Below are 17,001 nucleotides of genomic sequence, written 5' to 3' on the forward strand. Positions count from 1 at the left end.
TGTATGGAAACAAACTTGAAAACCTTAAGGAAATGGAAGACTTTCTGATATCACATAACCTGCCTAGGTTGAAACAAGAAGACATTTAGACCCTAAATAGACCAATAGCAATCAAGGAAATTGACTATGTCATAAGAAAACTACCTCCAAAAAAAAGTCCTGGGCCAGATGGCTTTCCAGAAGAATTCTATAAGACATTTAAGGAGTAGCTGATACCAATGCTACTGAAAGTATTCCATGGGATTGAGAAAGATGGAACCCTCCTCAAATCATTTTATGAAGCTAACATCACATTGATACCCAAGCCAGGTAAAGATCCAACAAAGAGAGAACTACAGACCAATATCTTTGATGAACATAGATGCCAAAATTCTCAACAAGATTCTAGCAAACTGGACATGACCAAGCAGGCTTCATCCCTGGGACACAAGACTGGTTCAACATTCGCAAGACAATAAATGTAATTAAATACATCAACAGATGTCAAAACAAAAACCACATGATTATATCATTAGATGCAGAAAAAACTTTTGATAAAATTCAGCACCCTTCTTGAATAAAAACCTTCAAACATCTAGGAATACATGGAACATATCTCAAAATAGTAAAAGCCATCTATGAGAAACCCACAGCTAGCATACTCCCAAACAGACAAAAATTGGAACCATTTCCCCTGAAAACTGGAAGAAGACAAGGATGCCACTCTCTCCCCTCCTGTTCATTATAGTATTGGAAGTCCTGGATAGAACAATCAGAAAAGAGAAGGCAATCAGGGGTATCCAAATAGGAAAAGAGTAAGTCAAGTTCTCTCTCTTTGCAGATGACATGATTGTGTACCTTGAAAATCCAAGAGAATCTGTCAAAAGCCTCCTTGCACTAATAAAGGACTTTGGCAAAGTCTCAGGGTATAAAATAAATGTGCAAAAGACAATCACATTTCTTTACACCAATAATAAACTAACAGGAACCCAAATAAAAAGCACAATTCCATTCACAATAGCCACAAAAAAAATGAAATACCTTGGCATCTTCCTAATCAGAGACATGAAAGATCTTTACAATGAAAACTACAAAACACTGCTCAAAGAAATCAAAGATGACACAAATGATTGGAAAAATATCCCATGCTCATGGACTGGAAGAATCAACATTGTGAAGATGTCCATCTTACCTAAGGGAATCTACAGATTTAATGCAATATCCATCAAATTACCAGCAACTTTCTTCTCAGAGTTAGAAAATACAATACAGGAATTCATATAGAAACAGAAACGACTGAGAATATTCAGAACAATCTTCAGCAAAAAAAAAAAAACAAAGCAAAAGGTATCACACTACCAGACTTCAAACTTTACTATAAAGCTACAATAATTAAAACAGCTTGGTATTGGTACAGGAACAGGCATATAGACCAATGGAATAGAATTGAGATTCCAGAAGCAAAACCTCAATTTCTCAACCAACTCATCTTTGACAAAGCCTCCACCACTTACCACTGGAGAGAGGAGAACCTATTCAGTAAATGGTGCTGGGAAAACTGCCTGATCACATGCAGAAGGTTCAAACTAGATCCCTATCTATCCCCATACACAAAAATTATCTCTAAATGGATCAGAGACCTAAATGTAAAACCTCAAACCATAAGAATCTTAGAAAATGCAGGACACACTCTTATGGAAATTGGAACTGGCATCCAATTCCTGAACAAAACCCGAAACATACAAGCCATAAGAGATAAGATAGACAAGTGGGACCTCATTAAACTGACAAGCTTCTGCAAAGCGAAAGAAACCATCATGAGCAGAGAGACAGCCCACAGACTGGGAGAAAATATTTGCCAGCTCCCGGTTTGACAAAGGCCTAACATCTTGTATCTACAAGGAACTCAAACATGCTGAAAAGAGAAAAACAAACAACTCCATTATAAAGTGGAACAGATACTTCTCAAGGGAAGACATCCGAGCAACCAACAGACACATGAAGAAATGTTCAACCTCACTAATCATCAAGGAGATGCAAATTAAAACTACACTGAGATACCACCTAACTCCAGTCATAATGGCCATTATCAATAACTCAAAAAATAATAGATGCTGGAGAGGATGTGGTGGAAAGGGAACACTACTACACTGTTGGTGGGAGTGTAAACTAGTGCAACCTCTGTGGAAAGCAGTGTGGCGATTCCTAAAAGCTCTAAATATCAGCCTCCCATATGATCCCGTAATCTCCCTACTGGAAATATACCCTGAAGAACTCAAATCACTCTATCAAAAAGATACCTGCACACAAATGTTTATCGCAGCATTGTTCACAATAGCAAGAACCTGGAACCAACCATACTGTCCATCAAAAGAGGACTGGATTAAAAAAATGTGGTACATATACACGATGGAATACTACATAGTCATAAAAAAGAACAAAATCATGAATTTGCAACAACCTGGATGGAACTAGAGTCTATAATACTGAGTGATCTTTCAGAGCAACAAAGATCTGAGTATCACATGTTCTCACTCATAAGTGGACCTTGAATATCGATCATAATACTATAAGAAAAGAATCAACAGTGGTGGGAATCTATGGGTGAGGCAGGGAGGGTAAGGGTGGTGGGATTAGTGACAGTCAATATCTGCCTGGGGACAGGGAGACACCCCTTATCAACAAGGGTGCCTGAACGATGCATATTTGTATACCTAACCCTTAACTGTACCCCACAATTTTAAAATAAAAAATAAATTGTAAAAAATGTATATATGGATACATCTGAACTTTTTAACCATTTAGTAAATTACTATTTTGTATGCCAATGGCCTTCCTTGTGCAAAGCAGTCTGATAATTCAGGTAATGGAAACCCAATGGTGCAAAATCTTTTTCCTTTATAAACTAACATAAATAATATGTTTATTCTTGAATACATCAAAGGATAAGATATGCTCTTTAAGATAATAAATAGGGTAGGATTGAATACATATAAATATGAACATTTTTCGTGATCTTCTTTTGATTAAACTTTTATTACAATCTTAATATTTGTGAAAAGGCACCAGTAAAAGAGAGTGCAAAAGAAGCCCACAGAGTAGAGAAAAATATTTGCGGTATATACATCTAACAAAGAATTATTATTGGTGAGAGAACACCCAACAAAAGAATCTACACAAGACTTAAGCAGACATTTCACAAAAGATACTGTTTAAAAAATCAATAAATTCTTGGAATTGTACTCATCTTCCTTATTGGTATTTAGTACATCACTAGAAGGACTAAATGCAATATTTTTATAATGGGACACTATTTGGAAATAGGAATACTGATATACAACTACATGCAATAACGTGGATGACTTTTCTAAATAAAATATTAAGAAAAAGAAGGCAAATACAAAAGTGTATGATTCAATTTATCCATTAAATATATAATATTATATGTTATATATACAATTTATAACTCCACTTATATTTTATATATGTGTTATATGCATAAGTATGATTACATTTATGTATTCTTTGCATATATATATATTATACTTGGGAAATATTTAAAATGCATAAGCTTATCTTCTGATTTCCTCTAAAGTAGTGAATAAATATGATACATTTTGTAAAGAATTGTATTTGTTAAAGTATTGAAAATAATTTTTTATAACTCTTAATATTCTAAAGATAACTGTATAGCAACTCCCAAGCCCTAGGATTCTTTCCCAATAATTGTCATTCATAGTTAAAGTAAACATCAGAGTTTTATTGTACTTGTAGTTGGTTTTCTTGTAATAAATATGAATTGTAGAATACAGCCATGAGCAGTGCACCCCCATGAAAAAATCTTGAAGAATTCAGGAGAATAGGCTGCATCATATCCCGTTCACTTCACCTGTATGGCCTCTGGTAAATATCACATGGATCATGCTGTGTGATGATGATTTATTGTAAACCTATCAAAGTGGTCATCTCAGTTGCAACTGCTCTGCCTACTGTGAAATTGGATGGAATTCGATCAACACAGCCTCTGGTATTTTTAGTATACAGCAATTAATTTGGCAAGCATTGCCCTTTTGCGACTCATGGGCAGAGACTAAAAGCCGTTTGTCTTTATATGTTAAGGCAAGAAGTACAACTTTGACATAGAAGTCCGGTTAATTCTCTTCTGCTCTGTCATCATGTATTCATATAGGCCTTAATTTTCCTCGATACATCACAAAACATCAAATATGATTTACTATACATGGTCTATAGAATATCACACAGGCTCTACTATCAATAACGCCATGTTGATGTACCCTATATGCTGCAAGCACCCTGGGTACCCAAGTCATTCGTGTATGCCAGACTATTAAAGATATTTGTTGGAAATGGCTTACAATATTTTGTGAGATCTATATGAACACATTTCTTCCCATGGGCACATTCAGGAATGCCCCATTCATAGTTAGAAATCAGCCATAGCAGGAGTATTTATATGTTTTTAAAATGGCAAAGCTAAAACTCAGTACTTTTTTTTTTTTAACCTAGAGACCTGGTTGTTAAATATTGACCAGTTTGCCACTGGAAAAACTCTGCAAATCTTGAGAAGCTTACCACATTGATGAAATTCAGGGGTAGAGAGAACTTAAGATTTGGAGTGTACCAGGATAGCTCTTCTAAGATAAGGAGCAAGTTTCTACACCTTGTACTTTCTGACACTCGGAAATAAACACAAAAATTTCAGGCCTTTTGAGGTTTTTAAAGGCAGCGTGTAGTACACTTGAGAATTCTGTTCTGCTTCATTAATCACACTTTGTGAAAAGCTGCTAGCTGTGAGTAGATCCCAGTGGAAAACAGAGCTCCGAAGTAAGTCCAAATTGTGGGTTAAGTTTCTCTACCAATTGTGCTGTATTATCTATAATTTGTGACAAGACTGAAACTTCCCTTAGAGAGCTGAGATGCTAAATGGGGTCTCTGGTAAGACCCAATAGCTGGGTTGCAACACAGATCCCTGGAAACCTGGAGCAAAATAATGTTTACCACAACAGAGGAAAAATTCTACTTTGAGACATATCACCATATGCTATTAGACTTTTCTAGAGAAAGATAATTTGACCATGGGACAGTATGTAAAGTATGGGTTTGAACTGCCATTCGTGAGTTGCATATTATTGAGTTACTAAGTCATGAGGCCATGGGTATATCAGAAATTAATCCTGCGATGAAAATTGTACAATTAGGACAGGACTCAAGTTCAAGCAGCATGAGTAAAGCACAGGCACTGCCCCTGTTTCACCAGGACACAATACCCATGAAGAATACCAAAAGAAGCTATTTAAATACTCTCTTCCAGAAAAATTAATTGGGAAGCATGGAGAGGGAAGTTCATCTTCTCTGCATTTCTCATTCCCCAGTGGTCAAAATTCATCCCACAGGAAGTTGCTATCTTTGTTAGGCTGTATTATCTGGCCCTTTAACAACCATGGGGAAATCAGTTCCATGCCACATGGTACAGCGCATCGTCTGGAAATTGTAGGAAGATCACAATTCTCTGAGCATCAGTCTCAGGTGGGCAGTGCAACATGGTCACCTGGAATTGGTCATCATGGAAGCAGCTGGTAGAGCAAGCAGTTAAAAACCCAGAAGGCAGGTAAGGTTGAAGAAATCTGAGGATGTGCATGAGATATTCAGCTTACATCCATAACAAAAAGCAGTTAGTCTCACACAAGAATATAACAATTTAAATGTATTTTGTGTACTAGAAACAAATTAATAACAACCTGCATTTGCTATGTTTTAGGGTCTTTTCTAAGTGATTTACATGTTAGATCATGTACTCCCTATCAAACTTTATGAGGTAAGGGCTAGAGCTAGGAAGTTTTAAAATAAGGGGAGATAAAAAGCTATATAAGAAAATCATGAAGAAAGAAAGATGGTGAGCTGTAACCATCAGACAAGGTAGCATCCAAGGCAAAACGCAGTAGGTGGGAAAATAAGTCATACTGTAAACAGGTATGTACAATACAAAGACATAAGGGCTAAATACATGTATCAGCAAGGAAGCAGTATCATGATAGTGAAAATGAACCCAAATTCAATCAATGAATCTTCATCCAGTGGTAATCAACTAACAACAAAACAGGAATGGAAAATTACATTCTACACAAATGTACACCTTCAGTATAATTTGATAACAGAGAATGGTGAAACTTTAAAATAACTGAAGTAAAGAAGAAAGTAATTCACCGCATAGCAGTATGTGCTCACTCACACTACTGCTACTGTCACCCCACAGGTAGGCTGTGTAAAAACGAAGGCAGATGAGAAACTGGGGGCAAGTTAGAAGAAGGAGTCTCACATATTGATTGTATAACTGCTTTCTTAAAGAATTTTGAAAGATTTCCCCCATTTTAATTACTTTAAAATAATTTTTAGAGCATTGAGACCATCTGGTGTTTGAAAATTCGGTAGAATTCCTCTGTGAAACTATTTGAGACTATTTGAGGTTGCTGGGGTAGTTTCTTAATACTTTTCTTTGTTAGAAAATTGGTCTGTGGAAGATTTCTAACTCTATTGGGTTTAATTTGGTAATCTGTGTTTCCTTAGGAAATTAACTGTTTCATCTAATTTGCATGGCAGTCTGTGATACAGCCTTGGTAAACTTCTTGTGTTTCAGTATTTATTCCCTCTTGTTACTCCTTGTCTTGAATATTTATGCCTTCTTTTGTTTTCGCTTGTTCAATTTGGCTAGTAGTTGGGGTTTTTTTGTCCTGTGAAAAGTATAAAAAGATATGAAAACTAAACCTTTGCCAGCACCATATATCTAAGGTAAATGAACTTTTTCTGTGCCTGTCTTATGAAGATTTACATATATGTTTCTTTATTCCAGACCTCCAAGAACATCTATAAGGAAATCTATGAATATGATTCATTGCTTACATCATTCAAAGAAGAAAAATCATGAATTCAGTAAATGTCAAATTTTAAAAATAGAAATTACCACCATTCATTCCTGATTACAATCAAAACTTAGTAAAATATAAAAATAAAAGAATATTTCTTAATGTATTATAATTTATAATCAAATGACAAAATCATGCTAAATAAAGCAGACAAATTTCTATTAATTTTAAAACAGTGCAATAGCTACTGCTCAGAGTACTTTTGTTTACCTGAAAATGTTACCGAGCATAGATTAGAGAAGAAAAGAAATGCTAAAATATTTTAAGCCATGTGAAAATTATGTGTCTCATGAAGTAAATCTACTTTCTAAAACTTTCATGAGTCAGTACCTTCAGAGACTTTGATAATTATTATTCATCTTTGCAAAAAAGCAGCATAAATTAACAAAGTCCCCGAATTTGCATGAAACCTATTTTATCCCCTTGAAATCCATTTATTATTTTCATATAATATGGAAACCGTATAACAAAGACATATTTTCATACACTTCCTTTTTAGCAAATAAGTCATACCATTTCAAGACTAAAAGGAAATTAAAACAATTTGAGAAATAAAGCAATATTAAATTTTTTTTGAAACCTAGAGATTTATTGAAAGAAATTTATAGTGCATCTTTTACAAGGGTTACAAGGCAACAATAAAAAATCACATTGAGTTGAAGACATCAGGAGTTACATTCGTGCATTCTTCTAACCAGTATTAATTAAAGGCCTACAATGTGTCAGGCACAATACCTGGCCTTAGGGAAATAGATAAGAGTATAAGTGTGTAGCCTGACAAAGGCAGGAGACAAGGGTTTTGGCTATTATTGGTAATTTTGATGAAATGGGAGATTTACATAGTGGATTTTCTCACACTCATGTTGCTCCATGCTGAAGAAAAGAAATTTGAGAGACTAAGGTCGAGGAGAGTGAGAGCGAGATTTGCTATGAGGCAAGGTGATGAAGAGAAGTTCAGAGAAGAGAGGGGTCATAGAACCAGGAACTAGAGAGGAGTCTTAAGATCCAATATGGATATTGTAATAATCTTTGTGTCTGTTGAACTGAATTAAATGTAGTACATTCCTCAATACTGTCTAATGTTGGAACACAGATAACAATGATTTTGACTGCTACTTACTACTTACCTTTTAGAGTTCAGTTTTCTCATGTGTCAAATAAATTTTAATTTATCTTGGAAGTGATTTTAAAATAAATGATGCTAAAATGAAGCTCAAAGAGGTATGGAAAATGTGGAAACATTTAAGAAATAAAGTGCAGGCACTTGTTTCTATTTAATGAGTTTTAGTTTTATTTTATGACCATATGTGCTGAAAATCCAAAGTCAGAAATATATATATAAGAATAAGAAAACAAGGGTCTCTTATCTCACTTTGATAAGTGTATTGAAACTCTATTTCTTGAGGAATGCCAGAATTCTTTAACAATTCTCCAGGTGAAACTATGCCATAGTTGCCTTTGTATTTATGCCAATTCAATAATATCTATTTAGGTTTGTGTCAAAAGTGCTATTTACATCTGTTAAAAAAAAAAATAGAAACTAACTGTGAAGTAAACTGAGCAGGTAACCTTCAAAAAGTTTTGCTATATTTTCAGGTGACTGAGTATTTTATCTTTCACCACAAATAGAAACCATCGTTGCTTTCACAGGAGGCCTACATGCCACAGTTTGTGCTGCCATCACGTCTCTGGTGATCCCTGAGAAGTTCAGCATATTTTGCGAGAATGCAACACCAACATCAATGGGTGGCAGAAAATAGCCTTTGCCATCACTGTCATAAAGGGTGTGAGTCAATGATACACTCATGTGGTGTTGAGGAAAGTAGACACTGACCTCACCGAGAGGGCAGGAGAACTCACCGAGGGTGAGGTGGAACATGTGATCAACATTATGCAGAATCCACACCAGTACAAGATCCCAGACTTGTTCTTAAATAAACAGAAGGATGTTAAGGGTGGACAATACAGCCTGGTCTTGGTCAATGGTCTACACAACAAGCTCCATGAAGATCTGGAGCGACTGAAGAAGATTCGGGCCCATAGAGGACTAAGCCACTTCTGGGACCTTCGTGTTCGAGGCCAGCACACCAAAACCACTGGGTGTCATGGTTGTACTGTGCATGTATTCAAGAAGAAATAAAAGTCTGTAGGCTTTTTCTGTTAATAGATAGTTTATATACTAAAAAAAAAAAAGAAACCATCATCATTCTCAGTTCCCACCTCCTATAGCACTGATTCAGCTTTAAGAGTTGATGTGACTGAATACTTCCAAAATATATATAAAGAAGTTTCAAATTGTTTTAAGAAAAAACTATGTTTATATATAGGCTAATAACTAGAAATCATGATTAGTTTACCATTTTTCTAAGCATATATAGAAAAAATTGACTAAAGGAGATAAAATGTGAATAAAATAACTGCAGATACGGTATAAAAATTCAAGAACCACATTCAAAATAGAGTTCTCTGATAACATAGCTTACCAGTGAGTTTTTTCAAGCTTCCAAAGAATGGTTAATTCTATGTTATATAATCTTTCTAAGTTTCCCTTAAATTGTCAAGATATCTAAAGTTTAATTCAGGAGATGGAAATTTAGTACATGAATATATAAGGAGTTTAAAAATATGGAAAAAGCTGAACAAAGAATAAGAAGTGGAATACTCAGCAAAAAACGTAGCTCAATTAGCCAACTTATTATATCCAGTGGCAGATGTATTTTGATACCTAATCTAGCACTCATATTTACAAAGACTCAGTTGCTTTAGATTTTTACAAATCTTTGTGTTACTGACTCATCTCTCTGAAAGTTATGAATTCAAATGTTCCATGGAGGGAGAAGTTTAAAACAAAAATTAACAGATTTTCTTTAAGTCAACATTCATTACTGGTCACCTAGGATGAATAGAGTTAATGTTTCTTCATATAGTCCATATACACAGAGAATAGATTCAATCAATAACAAAAATTTAGCCAAATTTATAAAAAAGTCAAAAACATTGTATAAGGGCAACAAGATAAATGTTGAACCAAAATCCTAAATAAATGCTGAGGCAACTGAAATCAAACCCCTAATGAACCTACATGTATTCTATCAACTAAATAATAATTTATATTATAAGTCAATACATCATGTCCCAGAGCACTAGGGGAGAAGAAAAAGGTTCACAATTACTTTAACAGATTTCTCTGGAGAATTCAATTAAACTTTTTTTTAATTAAAGTTAAAATTACTTGGAAAATTAATTTTTTTAAATTAAGAGCTAATATGATACTAGATTCATTCACATTAAAATGAGAATGTTGCTGACAATATTATTGTTTAGTTCCTCATTTGAAACATCTGCTCTTATCCCACACACACAAAAAAAGTGTTGTACAGATGAAAAGAAATAATGTAAATTTTTGTTTTGTTTTGTTAGTACAAATAATATATGAGTTATTTTGCCTAGAAAGTGCAAAGCTAAAAGCTGAAGAGATATATCCAGCCTGGAATTCTACGAATTCAAAGTCCAATCAAGTCATGCCTAGACATGTATGGTCATTAAATGCCTAACTCTTGATCTCTCAGAGATTATACGCCATCAGAACTGGGGAATAAACACTAAAAAGGAGGAATGAGAGCAAGAGAAAGGGATCCCACAGAGAGGAGAAGGGAGGGAAATCTCCAAGATATTGAAAATGGTCATCTTCCAAAGCCAGATGGGCAATCAATTTTATTGCTCCAACGGGGGGCAGAGCCATCGAGAAGGAACATATCAGGGGAGAAAATGGAAAAATGGAATTTACAGATATATATGAACTATTTGGCCGTAGTGAGAATAATTTTACAGTTCTATCAGAGAGCTTGTATGCTGAGTTACTGGTAGGTACTTAGAAAAAGAAGCAATCTGAGAGAAGGAGGTAACTCCAGGATAAAACATTAAAGTACACAAGTAATGAAATATAAATGTCCTCAAGACAAAAATAGATAGGTACAATCATATAGTTAAGTTAGATAGAGGGAATAAGAAAAAATTCTGATGTTTACTAGCAGAATAGAATGACTACAGTTAACAACAATCTATTATATATTTCAAAATAGCTACAAGAGACAACTTGAAATGTACCCAGCACATAGAAATAAATGATAAACGCTAAATACCCTGACTTGATCATTATACATTCTAGGCATGTAACAAAATTTTGTATGTACCCCATAAAAATGTATAAACATAATGTATCAGAAGGCTTTAAAAAATGAAGTGTGAGAATTCTGTCCATGGCTCAAATGACAGTAGAACTTTCAAAACCAGAAAAATATGAACACCAAAATGAGAAGAACTAGGAAGTTGGATGTTAGCATTTTAGAGAAAAGAAGTGAAGTACCAAAAAGGAGAATTCTAGAGAAATCTTTCTCTTCTATGATGTAAGTCAGTAAGTAAGACTGGGCGCAGTGGTTCACATCACTTTGGGTGGCCCAGGTAGGAGGATCACTTGAGCCCAGGAGTTTGAAACCAGATTGGGCAACATAGCAAGACCCTGTCTCTACGAAAAAATCAAAAAATTAGCTGAGCATGGTGGCACATACCTGTAGTCCCAGATATTAGGAGGCTGAAGTTGAAAGCTTGCTTGAGTCTAGGAGTTTGATGCTGCAGTGAGCCATGATAACACTAGTGTATTTCAACCTGGGGGATAGAGTGAAACCCGAATCAAAAAAATAAAAAAGTAACGTCCAACATTGAAAAATAAATGTTATTCCATAAACTATATTAACTAGAAATATGGAGATAAATACTTTTTAAAAGAAGAAATTAAAGGATATGAGAGAAATAATAATTGATGCAGACATAGGGCTTTTTTTTAAATTTTTTTTTTGAGTTGGAGTCTCACTCTGTCCCCAGACTGGAGGGCAGTGGCACGGTCCTGGCTATAGCAACCTCAACCTGCTGGGCTCCAGCGATCCTTCCGCCTCAGCCTTCCAAGTAGCTAGAACTACAGGCGCGCACTACCACGCCCGGCTAATATTTTTGATTTATTGTAGAGATGAGCTCACCAAGTTGCCTAGGCGGGTCTCGAACTTGCAGACTCAGGCAATTCACTCACCTCGGCCTCCCTAAGCGCAGGATTACAGGCTGAGCCACCGAGCCCGGCAGGGCATTTTTTAAAATCAGTTTTGTAGTATTATTAGATATTTAAAAACACAACCAAGTATTCCTTAAGAATTCTAGCCTTATGTTTAAAAGGTCTCTGTTTCATCCTAATTTGGCTACTTATTAACTGTGTGACTCTGGGTCTTTTTTTCCTTATTAAAATTGGGATAATAAAAGTAACTGCCTAAGAGAGGCATAAAAGGTTAAGTGAACCAATACATGCAAGGCATTTATTTTAAATACATATATCACTTTTCTTTTCCTCTTTTAATTTTTATTTAAAATTGTGGGGTACAATTCAGGGCTAGGTATACAAATATTCACCGTGCAGTTACCCTTAATGATGAGGTGTGCCCCCCCTTCCCCAGGCAGATATTGACTACTGTCAATCCCACCTCCCCACTCTCCCACCCCCCTCCCCACAGGTTCCAGTCACTTTCAATCATTTTCTTATAGTAATACGAGGATGTGGCAAAAAGGGAACACTTCTACACTGTTGGTGGGAGTGTAAACTAGTACAGCCTCTGTGGATATTCCTAAAAGTTCTAAAAAATTGACCTTCCATGTGACCCCGCAATCCCCCTACTGGGAATATACCCAGAAGAACTCAGGTCACTATTAAAAAGATATCTGCACACATATGTTTATCTCAGCATTGTTCACAATAGCAAGAACATGGAACCAACTGCGCTGCCCATGAAAAGAGGACTGGATAAAAAAATGTGGTACATATACACAATGGAATACCATGCAGCCATAAAGAACATCACTTTAAAAAATAGTAATACAATTTTTATAAGAAATATGAATAAGTCTTTTTGCAACAAGAATAAACTTACAGAAAATAAATTGTGTTGATAATGTATTAGACCTATACAAAATGCTAGCAAGTTGAGAGACGTAAAAGTTTTGAAAAATCTGGGTATGAAATTACCTCATTTAAAAGAGCCGAAAAATAATGTGTTTCATGCTGCTGAATCTTATATGGGGATAAATGCATACAAAGAAGAATAAAATTATTTTCATAACATTTTATACGTATTTAGAAGAACTGGTCTTCCTTTAGGGAGAAAATGTTAAACCTATATATAAAGGGGGAGGTGCTGTGAATATCAGGATTGTTGGTAATTTTAAAATAATCTCTACGGTCTAGCTTTTCCAGTTCAGCCTCTTATGCAGATTTCAAAGTTTCTTTCTTTATAGTGTCATTATATTTACCATTGTCTATTTGAAAACACTTTTTTGAAGCAATGCACAATTACTATTATGGCCAGTTATTGATTATTTAAATACTAATGTCATTTGGATGCAGTGGGGATGGGTTCATGAAGAAATGTCTTTAAAATGTATATGTTCACTTAAAAGCTTGGTCTGGAAATAAACGATTTAAAAAGTGTAAAATAAGCAGGGCTCGGTGGCTCAGCCTGTAATCCCTTGCCTTTGGGAGGCTGAGGTGAGTGGATTGTCTGAACCCGCGGGTTCGAGACCCACCTGGGCAGCGAGACCTCATCTCTACAATAAATCAAAAAATCAGCCGGGCGTGGTAATGCATGCCTGTAATTCTGGCTACTTGGAAGTCTGAGGCGGAAGGATTGCCGGAGCCCAGCAGGTCGAGGCTGCGGTGGCCGGAAGCGGCCACTGCACTCCAGTCTGGGCAACAGAGTGAGACTCCAACTCAAAAAAAAAAAAAAAAAAAGGTGTGAAATAGTCCTGAACTCTTAAGAAAGCAAAATAGTTCCCAGACTCCCCCTTTTCCCCTTAAATAGAATACTTATTATAAATACAGACTGATCTCATAGTAGCCATCAACTTTCCTTATAAATTGAGGAATGTAACCACCCAATGTGTGACATCAATGGAACTTACAGTCTCAAAGTAATTTGCCTGAACACACCCAAAAAACTATTTTCCCTTATGAATATATCCTGACAGACTGGATAAAAAGTCTAGGCGAAGATGTAATCTACTTGCTGATTCAATCTTGCTCTAATCACTGCTGTGTATGCACTGGTTGATTATGAACCTTTCACTGGCTTGACTGAACAATCTTCCCATGAAATAACCAGGTAACTTTTAAGATCTTCTGAAGAAAACTGATATAAAATTTTACCACATATTTCTCCAGAGGTGGCCCTGGCAAAGGGCACAGTATGTATTTACTTAAAGGTTGTTTAAAGAGAACTTCCAGAAGTTTCCCTCTACAAGATATTTCAGTGACCAAATGCAGATTAACTGTGGAGGTAACTTAGTACTTCTCTACCAGAGAAAAGATGGAGAGTAGCCGGATATAAAACATTTTGTTAAGGAGACTTAGCAGAAGTGTACAAGAGGGGACCCAAATAAACCTGGAATTGTCTTTTAGAGTGCAGTCCTCTTATAGTACATTCAGAATTTGTTTATACAGCTCAAACAGTCAACCAACGTTTTATCTAGAAGTTTTAAGATGGGTGTGCCACAATTTCTGGAAGAAATGTCCTATGATGTGGAAAGCAGGTGATTTGTTCTTCCACTATGACAAACACACTTGCCTGCCCACACCATGCTGAGTGTTCGGCAGTTTTTGACCAAACACCATATGACCCTGGTGCCCCACCCTCCCTGTTCACCTGATCTCATCCCAAGCAACTTTTTGTTTGTTTCCCAGACAAGGAAAGTCTCAAAGAGAAACTTTTTGCCAATGTGGAAGAGGTGAAACAAAAAAAAAAAAAACAGCAGAAGCACTGAAAGGCATCAAAATTGACAAGTTCAAAAAACTGTTGTGAGCAGTGAAGAAAGCATCTCCATAGGTGTATTGCATCAAACGGAGAGTACTTTGAAGGTGACTGAAGTTTAAATATATAAGAATAAGTACACAATTGTTAATAATTAAATTCCAGGTCTGGAGGGTTCCCCCTCCTATAGTACAGGTCGTTTACAGAGTGGACAAGTTGAAGTGGGGTGACTGCTAAGGCAAGATGGATTCTGACAGATAGTGAACAATAACTATGCTTTTGTTATGAGATGCATCCAGAAAGAGCATCCAATGGGGCAGCCAAAAGTATATGTTTCCTGCTCCCTAATTTTGCCAGATCTGTCTCTGATTATTTTTTATTATCCCAGATTTGCTGCACTGTGGCCTTTAGAGATCATTTAACATCTGTGTGAAATACTTCATGTGAAAATTCAAGCTGAGGGCTGACCTCCCTCAAAGGAGGATTAACTGGTAAATGATTGCCAAGCACTCAGAACACTTGAAGAGTTCCAAAAACGTTGCTTGTTAATTCTCTTCATCCTGAGAAGGGCCAGCTGATGACAATCCTAGGCTGAAGTGTCTCATCTCATATAAATACTCAGCCCAAAGTTGTTGTGAAGTTTCCAATTTGCAAGTGGCCAGAGGGCACACTAAAAAGACATAAATTGACGAGGGGTACAGTCTGCACCTGGCATAAAATTAGTGACTGCTTAAGGAAAATGTTATTTCCGGCATTCAATTTTCAGTTTGTTTTATTCTTTCACAATTTCACATCTGACTAGTTAAGTAGGCTTCACATAGCTATCTTTCTGTCATATATAAAGAGATCATATGGTAAAAGGCAATATTACCCAAGATAAATCTGCTAGATTGAGATTATGGAAATAAATAAGGGTTTCTGCTGTGTTTAGTAAGGTCTGCAGATGACATCATAGTCACAATTTTTATTGTATTAAAACCCTCTAGGAAAAATATTTAATGGTCCCAAAGGCATATTCAGCAAAAGTGCAGGATGCAATGTACAAGGAAACAGTTTTTGTGGAATTGTGAATTGTACAGGAGTAACATCCAGAGATAAATATTCATAAGTTATTAACAAATTCCAGATCAGTTGATGATTATTCATCATTAGGGCACATGTACTCGATTTTATATGCATTATTCATTGGCTTTGTTTATGAACATCTTTAACTGATTAATGGCAAATCTTGATGAATATTCCTGAATTGTTCAGACCGAAACATAGATCATAATGAATGAAGTCATGCATTGCTTCCTAGGAGTGTAAGATGAATAGCTGATACAGAAAGAAAAATAAGAAATTGCAATGGATTTTGCAAATATGTCTGGTTTAAAAATCTGAGTGCTTAACTTTTTATTAGTAACACATTGACAATCAACATCCAACTCTTGAAGCTATGAGTCTTGGCCACAGAGTCAGAAAAGGTGATGCAAGAAACAGCCAGGAAATATGCCTGGAGCATTTCAGAGTTTCTCTGGCCCAAATTTCTGAAACCAGGCCTCAAATCTTGAATAGGTATACCATGCATTTAAATTGCTTCCTCAAATAAGATATTTAATTCTAATTGTATGCCCAATAATATTCTTGATCACCAGAAATAACTTTTTTATATGAGTTGAGACTTTTTGATGAGAAATTATTTTAAAAGTCAGCCAATAAAGAACATTAAAATAGATAAATCAAATAAAATGATTATCTATATTTTTGCCTAATAGGTTAAAACTAAGTAAGTCCTAGCATGTGTTTGTGTTTAGTCATGAGTCAATTTTAGATATTTTTTTTATTTCCATATTTTATTCTGATTTGTGGTATATCAATATGTTTATAGCAAAATAACATGTCTTATGAAGGAATGGAAAATAATGTTCTCATATTAATTGCAATGACACTAAGAGACTGAAGACAAAAATGATTTTGTGACACAGGCTTTAGTCATAATTTATTACTAAGTTATTATTAGAATAGTCAACTGAATCAGAACAAGTCACAGAATGAAGGTAGACCCTTTGGGAAATCTAGATAAAACAGAAAAACTATATTATAAAACGAAGTAGTAAGACCACGTGAAAACATGAAACAGGAACTCTAAAAAGAGTATTTTATTGAAGTTAGAGATATTATTTTCCTTGATTTTCATATCCTAGAAAGCAAACACAAAGGGGCAAATCATAAGATCTAATGAAGGGAGTTTCTCTTAT

At 35.4% G+C, this 17,001-nt stretch overlaps 1 pseudogene; it reads left to right on the forward strand.

Moving 5' to 3' along the window:
• The first annotated feature begins 5,152 nt into the window (after nt 1-5,152).
• On the forward strand, nt 5,153-9,060 carry LOC103257142 (annotated as a pseudogene).
• The last annotated feature ends 7,941 nt before the right edge of the window (nt 9,061-17,001 follow it).

Source organism: Carlito syrichta, unplaced genomic scaffold (genome assembly GCF_000164805.1).
Source record: "Carlito syrichta isolate Samal-C Ts95f unplaced genomic scaffold, Tarsius_syrichta-2.0.1 Scaffold301563, whole genome shotgun sequence".
NCBI classification, from domain to species: domain Eukaryota; kingdom Metazoa; phylum Chordata; class Mammalia; order Primates; family Tarsiidae; genus Carlito; species Carlito syrichta.